Source organism: Cyprinodon variegatus, unplaced genomic scaffold, assembly GCF_000732505.1.
Source record: "Cyprinodon variegatus isolate N-32 unplaced genomic scaffold, C_variegatus-1.0 Scaffold74, whole genome shotgun sequence".
In the NCBI taxonomy this organism is placed as follows: domain Eukaryota; kingdom Metazoa; phylum Chordata; class Actinopteri; order Cyprinodontiformes; family Cyprinodontidae; genus Cyprinodon; species Cyprinodon variegatus.
The window spans coordinates 573,912-582,885 of NW_015150527.1; positions in this window are offsets into that span (position 1 = coordinate 573,912).

The following is an 8,974-nucleotide window of genomic DNA, read 5'->3' on the forward strand; positions in this document are numbered from 1 at the left end:
GTTTTGTAACTATAAACATATTCAGATATTTGTTCTTGCTTGGACTCCATTTGCTTAAATCCGATTATTGTGCAGAAGAATTATGAAGACTTGGTGACTGCATTGCAAAAATGAACTAGAAATAAGTATAAATTCTTAAATGTAGTGAATTTATCCTTAATTTGAGTAGGTAAATAGGATGATTTGCCAATGAAATAAGTACTTTTACTCTTAATATTAGATAATCAGATAACATGCGCTTGAAATAAGAAAACGCTATTGTTTTTTATTTTAAATGTAAATGATCTTGTTCCATTGGTAATGTTTCTCATTTATATTATGCACTAATCTTAAGAAAAAATGAGTTATTTTCATTTAAATTTTTTGCAGTGTAGTTTTAAGGTTAGGGTAATGCCATTGCGTGTTTTTTAGTTGCTAGCACCGTCCTTTAAAGAAGGAAATTTAACTCATGTGGTCAAGATTCTCCTGTGCAAGTCAATGACAAAATAAAGGAGTGTTTTCATATCCAACAAGATAAGAATTAGAATGTGGGTTTTTATCATCATTGAAACAGATATGTAGTTTGCTCTCAGCAGGAGAACAGACGTAGAGAGTGTTGACCAACCCTAACCGCAGGATGTTGAGTTAAGGGGGAAAAGGGGGATGAAAAAACCCCTAAAAATACTTTCTCTGTGAGCCTCCTGCCGAGTATTCTCCTTCACTAGAGACCTCTTAAACTGAGGATAAAATTTGTGTATCACGTGTTCCTATTTAAAGGTTTTAACTTAAAATAGAAATAAGTATCTGCTACAAGGGGTCAAACCTATGATTTCAAAAAACTAATAAAAGAAAATGATATAGGATTTCTTTTATAGATTTTGAAGACTTTCTACAAAACGTTTAGCAGCCTAACAAAAAGCTTTATCCTGTTGGATCATTTTAAGGATGTCAAACAACATATTTTGCTGCCTCCCATATTAAGTAAATTAAGATTAAATAATTTTAGACACTCATCTATTAATCTAGTTGTTCTAAGGAATTAGTGAGGTAGTTTCAGGCAGTAAACACAAATCTGTATGAGAAACTAAAGCAATGTTTTCAAAGTGCTTTCGGAATGACTCATTAGGAATTAAAACAATGAATCCAAACATGGTTGGTGAAGCTTTGACACTCTTGGTGTATTTATTTTGGAATTAACTCTGGGTTCTGATCTTAGAACAAAGACCCAAAATGGGTGATACATTTCCACAAATCAGGATTTGTTGGATTGTTTAGCCCGTGCACATGAAAATGCAAGTAAGGAGAATGAAGAAAGTTTATTTTTCTAAAGATATAAATAAAAAATAAAAATATCAAAAAGATGTTTAAAAAGCATAAATGGTTCAAATAAAAGCTGCTTTGAGATAAAAAGAAATTGTGGTACCTTTTGCAAACTATGGTTAGAAAGGAGAAGAAATGCTACATAGAGGATTGGGTCTTTTCCAAGCTCGGAAATGATTAAAAACTAACCAAAGGAGTTCAGAAGCAGATTCCACACACATCTTTGGGTCAGTGTCTATTATACTAAAGTGAAAACAAAATGAAAATCAGCTATTTTCTCAGTAACACTTTTTACTGAGTATTTTTGGGAGCTGTTAATATCTTGAGAAATTCTCACTTCTTTAAAACTTGAAACTTCTCATTTGAAATTATGCAGCACGTCTGACCACCTCCTTCCATCTTGTGAGCCGTCTGGGTTGCTATCACTAATGAAATGTTTCATAACCAGGTTACCATGCAAAGTGTTTCAGCCAAGGTGTGAGAGTTTGTGAAACCTTGAGAAGAGAAGCGTGTGTGTGATAGCTGACACCTTTTAATGAGGCAATCTCCTACTAGACTTCCTTCATGGGCTACAGTGAAAGAGTTGTTGACCAACATGGAGAGCTGCTTTTGTTTCGGATGATAGAGGTAGATAAAAAGCAGAGTCTTCATTGGAGAATTTGGCGTTTATATATTCTTTTTCAAGTGTTTTCTTCTGTTTTAAATCACATTTTTAAAAGACCGTATCACTATTCTGTTTAACTTGACTGCATACAGTCTGTTACTCAGGGTTTGGTTTGCTGTTTTATCTCTTCTGACCAACAACCTTCTAAAGCCTTGTAGCCAATTTTATTTTAAATGAAAAATGCAGAATTTAAAATACATTTTTAATTAATTTTAAATTTTCCGGAGAAATAAATCCTTGACCAGACGATAGACAAACACAGCAGGAGGCATATGGACATGAAAAGAGCCAGGAGTTGGACACATAAGGCACACATCCCTGCCCCTCTGTGATGTTTTTCTAAATCAACACAATGGACTTAGCACAGTGAATAATTACCAATGCTCTGCACCACTAAAAGATACATGGAAATATACATGTCATAGAAAACAAGAATGTTTCTGCAAAAAGTATAAAGGAGGGGACTGAGTCTTAAGGTTGGGAACTTCTGGATTTTGGTATAAACAGGGTATGCAGAACAATCATGTTTCAATAAGCTGTATTTTAATCATTGCTAAGCAAGCTTATGGTTTATAGAGTAAAGGACATCCTAAAAATGTTTGCTTTAACTGCTTTGAAAAAAACGTTGGTAACAGATTCATTCTCCAGATCTAAACAGTGGTGCAACTGGTAGCCCTGTTGAATGGAGTTTACATGTTCTCTAACTGGTTCTCTCTGGGTCCTCCCACAGGGCCAAAAAACATGACTTAGGTTGATTGCTGTCTTTAAATGATGCTAAATTATCCGTATATCTCCGTGGAGAATGCTTGTGTGGCTGTTTGTCGGCTGCATTGCCCTGTGATGGGCTGGCAAGCTGATCCGAAAGAACCCAATTTCGCGAAAGGACTGGTGGAGACAAGCAGGTTATAAAAGAGGATATTTCATTCACTTTATGCTGTTTCAGGCAATTATGTTAGCTATTTTGTTATTTTTTTATAGATTAAAGTTATCTCAACTCAAACATTTAATTTAATTTGATGGTTGTGTAACCTCACAGAGCAAAAATGTCCACCATAAGGAGAAGAAATTCTTCTATCTTCCTGCTATAATCTATGTCCATTATTCTGTCACCAGGAAGTCTGCATGTTTTATTTGCCAACAATCTGTCAGAATTATTTAAAGCTGAAAAGACAATATTTGTGGTAGACTATTAATAGATAATACTGATGGATAATTCTATTCAATAAATTCCTAAAAGGCCTCTTTTACAAACACTTTAAATATATGTTAAATGAGTTTTTTCTACAACTTGCAATTAAAGTATAATGTGAAACCAACCAAATACTTTAGATGTTAAGTAAGACATAGCAAAATATTTTTGTATTGTACAGCTGTACACACCTTTAAATGAATGAGGAAGTCTTTGCCTGATTTGGAGGAAGACATGTACCTGTTCATTTCCTTAGAGAGAGGCTGCCAGATGTCCTGTGGAGGGAAGAATGTATTAACGCTGACAATTTACAGAGCTGCAACAAGTTTAACAGGAGATTGCCGTAAACTGTGCAGATGGACCAAGACTCAAACTAGAACATACGGGGGCAGAGTGAAAAATCAGAAAAGAAATTCATTATGTTAATTAATAAAAGTGATTCCCAGTTATCATAGTCGCTTTAGCATTCTTCTTTACTAGATAATGTTTTAGGTGTTTACATATTTCTCTACATTCAACCAGCAATGCCAGTAATGTACTAGTATTGGATGGACGGTTGTGGTCGTCCACCATTAGATCACAAAGCTTTATTCTTTAACCTGCTCTAATTTTGACTCTAGTCATTGAAAGTAGTTTTATAAGGTATTAAAGAGGAAATACCTCTAAGAATAATCTAACATCAAACTATTCTTCAAAAAAACAGATTTACTTTAGTGTCAATAAAATATTACAACAGTGCTGCAAAATATCGTAGATCATAAAAGCTTAGTATTCATACTTTTACATTGTAGATTGTAACTGTAGGCCTATAAATAAAATCAAATGTCTAAATTAGTCCATCAATTTATCCAGTCAGTGTGGTCTTGTCTGTCTCTATGTCAGAAACTAAAGCACAGTGACTCAACCAGGCTAAAACTTCCAACTGACAGAGGATAACCACCCTGTCTTTAAGCAAAATAATCTAATGAGGGATGACCTCCCACATGCCCCCCAAATTTTAAGAGATTGTTGTTACTTAAAAAGAGCAATGGACCATGATAAAAGCAAGTGCCGAATTTCGTACTGCAGCAAGATGAATAAAGAAGTGAAGCAGCATTATCTTAAGAAAGTTAATTTAACTTAGTTAATGGGCTTGATTAATATGGGCATAAGGACTGGACAAGCAATCTTAATGACTGAGGCATATAAGCAGTTACACAACTAAAAATCCCTGAAAGTTAATCTTTAGCTTACAATGGGATGGGTGTTGGATCTTCTGATTTCCGGGGTCAACGACCATTAAACTGACATTCTCAAAATAAGGTATGGAAACATGGCATGGACAAACACAAAAAACAAACCTTTATTTTTAGAAATTGCAGCTTTTCAGGCCAAAATGTTAATGTTGTTTTTTTTTTTTTTTCTGATGGAAACTTTAAGGCTATTCTTGTGAGGATTATTGTCTTTCACTGAGACCACACTGTGTAAAGTTATTATCTTCTCAAAAAGCGCTTTCTAGATTAAACACTGCATTTATAAGATTCTGGTGATTAGCATATATCATTAAAGGTTCTCTGATTGGATATTTTTATTACTTTAATCATTATATGGACTGCTGTATTGATGTGACACCTTTTTATTTTAGGTTTTGCCCTCAATGAAACAATAGTGATCAACGGTTTCTCTGACCACATGCATGACTGGCACATGCGTGACTGGAATTGTGCACGTGTTGGAGCACACCTGTGCAGTGCAGTCATAGGGGATCAAAACAGTCACTAGTCTTCCTACCTATTGGATGATGCCCACTAACTTTGACAAATTTCATGCGGAGATGAATTACAAAATAGAAATCTCTACCAGTGTAGCTAAACGATTGCAGGTCCAGTAGTATATGTGCCAGTGTTGGTTTCTATGTGGGCGTAATCACACACTTTCAGATCTGTTGCTTCCAGTTTCTTTTACACACATGTGGCTTTTGCTATTACTTATTTCCTTTATTTTCAACACTGGAGATTACACTGTTGCTTTACCTGGTGAGTTTTTTACATTATTGGTGCAATATGTTTATAGTAATTTCAGATGGATTTGCATTTTGTATATTTACACTTGTTTATACTGACCACTAACATCTGCTGTATTTTCAGTTTATTTGCCGTTACAGGTTTTATTTGGTACAGCATGATAATCATACTTCCACGAACAAACTCAAAAATTGTCATGCATCTTTAGTTAATATCATGCAACATATGATCAAAGGTCCATCCCATCATCTTAATAGAAATGCTCATCCACATTCCTTTGGGATAGCCCTTCCTTCCTATATTACTCACCTCCAGCAAGCAGTTAACTTTGTCTTGTCTGTGGCTCCAAAATCTGCACTTCTATCATTTTTCCTTGGTCTCATGTTTCTTTCATCCACCACATAATTTTAACCAGCCACATTTAGGGGTACAGTTTCATCCATTTCTGATATCTGTAGATCAAGTAGGTCCGCAGGTGCAGTGCTGTCCATTTAAATACCTCTTTGTGTCTTTATTCTACTGCTAAATTGTTCACTGTTTCACTTCACTTCTGTTTGCCCAAGATTTTAAGAAGGTGCTCAGTCAAGATGGCACTGTAGAAATTCAAACACCATTCCCTGAAAAAGATAGAAGAACAAGTCTAGATATGTAGCTGTGCAGCTTGTGTAAATCATGAAGTAACCACAAAGGATTTAGATATGATTTTATAAAGTCTTACCAATGTGGAAATGCTGAGAACAGAGAAATATTGCTATAGATAATAGGACTTTGTCTTATAGCTGCCATTCTTGCCATCTAGCAATTTTTGATAGCTTGGCCAATGGTGGAAAACAGAAATAACACACTCTACTTTCAATTTCCTTTCTCCTTCAGACATGCCAATAATTAGACACTTTCCACTATACTCTCAATTATTTGTTTTTAGCCTTATATAAGGAATTATTAGAATGTTTCTAGTACTTTAAGAGGCCATGAGATTTTTATTTTATTCATCCTGAGAAAAAGCTGCACTACACTTAAGTCAAACAGAACCAATGAACAACAGAAGGGACTCTGGCAGGAGGCCATGAACCAGAAATTCTGTTAAAAAACAATTGACCAGTAAAGGATAAAATCTAGAACTGGTTATTTTCAAATGTTCAGGTTTGATGAATAAACCCATAAAACAGGGTGGCCTGTGCAATGCCCTGCAGGCACCACTGTTTAGAAGCCATTTAGACGCCACTGGCCTTTAAACATCTGTAAAATCCTTGGAAGTGGCATAGCTGAAGGTCCCATTGTACTTTGTTTCAGGTAAAAAGTCAATACTTATACGAAATGTACCACTGTGTAATCATCATTTAAAGCTTATTTTAAATAAGATTTAAGCAGGCTCGGACTGGGAATGATTTTCAGCCCCTGGTATTTTTCCATCTACACTGCCCTGCACCAGCGCCGCCAAAGTTCCCGAATAGGCTCCCCCTTGCGCTTTGGTGGGAAACTGCTGTGTGTTCCTAGAAATTCCTGACCGACGTTACAGAAGCATACCAGGAAAGCTAGTCCAGACCCAAGCAATATTTGATGTGTGCAGTTGCAGAAGTATAATCTGCCATTAAGTATTGGGGCCGGTATGATTTAAGGAGCGCCGTCCCTCGCACCCTGAAATTAGGACCGGCCCACCGGGCAAATGCCCAGTATCACAGATTACCAGTTTGAAACCTGGATTTAAGTAAAGTTATTGTTTCGTTTTGGTAGATTTACAATAATTTGGGTTATGTGATTGTTTGATATGAACAAAATTGTACTTCCTGTGGTAAAAAAGGTAATAGCCAGATGAAAGCTTTATTAAGATTAATACAGTGTTTCTGTTTTAAGCCTTTGTGTCCCTTCAATGCTGCATCTGATATAAACCCCAATTTTACAGAAGGATTAAAATGCAATGCTTCAACAAACTTATATATTACTGACCCATGTGAATGTGAGATACTGACATGGCTAAAACATTACTGAGTTCTTTTATAAATGATTATATAAATGTAGAAGGGAGTATGCCTCATCTATTAGTGAACATTTAGTCCTCTGTGGGGTTCTCCTGTTTATTTGTACACTTTAATGGTTGATCTGGTGGATGAATTATTTTTGTAGTTCATAGGTAGGTTACTTCTTATCACTAGACAGTGAGATGTCACTCCATCAGACAACATGACATTCGGCAACACTGAAAGAATTCAATGCTTTGAAAAGAAGATTCAGAGATAAGCAGTTTTACAGCAAACTCAAACTTTCTTCTTATAACAGCTTAAATATTTAAGCAATGAAAAAACAGCTGTCATCGACTTTATCTGGCCAGCAGCTGCGTTGAAATGATTGATGACACTTTCTTGGCAACAAACCCAATTGAGTTGATAACGAAAGCTTACTGGCAGCACTGTCAGTAAAAAAAAAAAAACACAGCTGACCGAAATACATGTTTGATTGTCAGTTTTTCTTAGGTATTTTTGTTGCATGTCATCTTTGTGGTTCCAATTAATCATATGAAAAAACCTGCAGACAAAAGTCTTATCCTGATAAATCAACAGAACCTTTAGCTTAGAATGGCTCAATAAATAATGGCCATTCAGTTCAGACTCTTAATAAAGTATATGGCCTTTGAGAATGATTTGTAAGATAGTAACCATTTACGAAAATGTATTTGTTTTTGGTTTTTTTTCTCTGAGATATGAGAAAAGTGTAAAAAGTTTAGCTGCATGATACAAAAATGTTTTCTTTTGGAACAAAACGTGATTAAACTAGAGTGAAACCGATCTAGAGTCATTTCTTAGTGTTTTAGATTTTCTGTGTATGCACATGGAAGCAAGAACAGTACGAAGTTGATATATAAAGTTGCTTTTTTTAAAGAAACTTTTGAAGTTTGTTCTTCTTTTGCATTCAGAAAGAGTCATGTGCAAAGAAAACCACACACGTGTCTTTAAAATCTGTGACATTTATCTTCACGTCATTAACACAGATCATTACCTTTAGGATTTTTTAAGGAAAAAAAGCATGAAAATTGTATTTCACTTTATTTAAGTAACTGAATGATTTTAAAAACATGAAAACATAAGATTGTCCGTTTTTCTTTTACAATTTGCTCCCAAAATGAGGTTAGTAGCATTCAATCATTCTCTTCTTCTTGTGTCAGTCTGAGGAAGGAATTAGAAAAACAAAGCACTAACTCAACTGAACGATGCAACCTGACGTGTTGATTAAAATGTTCTTCGATGATGAAAGCTTAAAGTGTAACATGCTGGCTCATTCCCAGCAATCGGGGTCTGATCGTTGTTTCTGATTCTGTGTTCCTGACTTGCAGATCATTGTCTTTGAGTTTGAACTGGATGCCATAGTTCATGTTCTCATTCTCGGAGGCCAGTGGTGAGAGGGTTTTTTTAGTATTGTCATAGTGTTCCTGATCATGTCCTGTCTATTATCCACTGAGCGTCCCCTGTTCATTTTTTGGGGCTCAGTGGAAGAAGCTAGTTTAAATGTTCCATAGTTTTCTTGATATTATGCCTTGTTCTGCCTCTCAACTACTGAGCTTGCCTGATCCTATCCGAACGGTCTGCCTGAACTCTCTGTTCAGTGTATTCTCATTATGAGTTCGTATGAAATAGTACGAAAAGTTATGCACCGTAATTTTGTACGTTTTTGACGTTTTTTTCGTCGTATTTCGTTGTATTTGTACGTCTTGCCTCGAGACAAGATATCCTTGCGCATGCGCATCTTACGCACCATTCAATAACATAGAATTTAACATACAATGAACCGTAACCCTGTCCCTAAGATACAAAACTGCAAGCAACC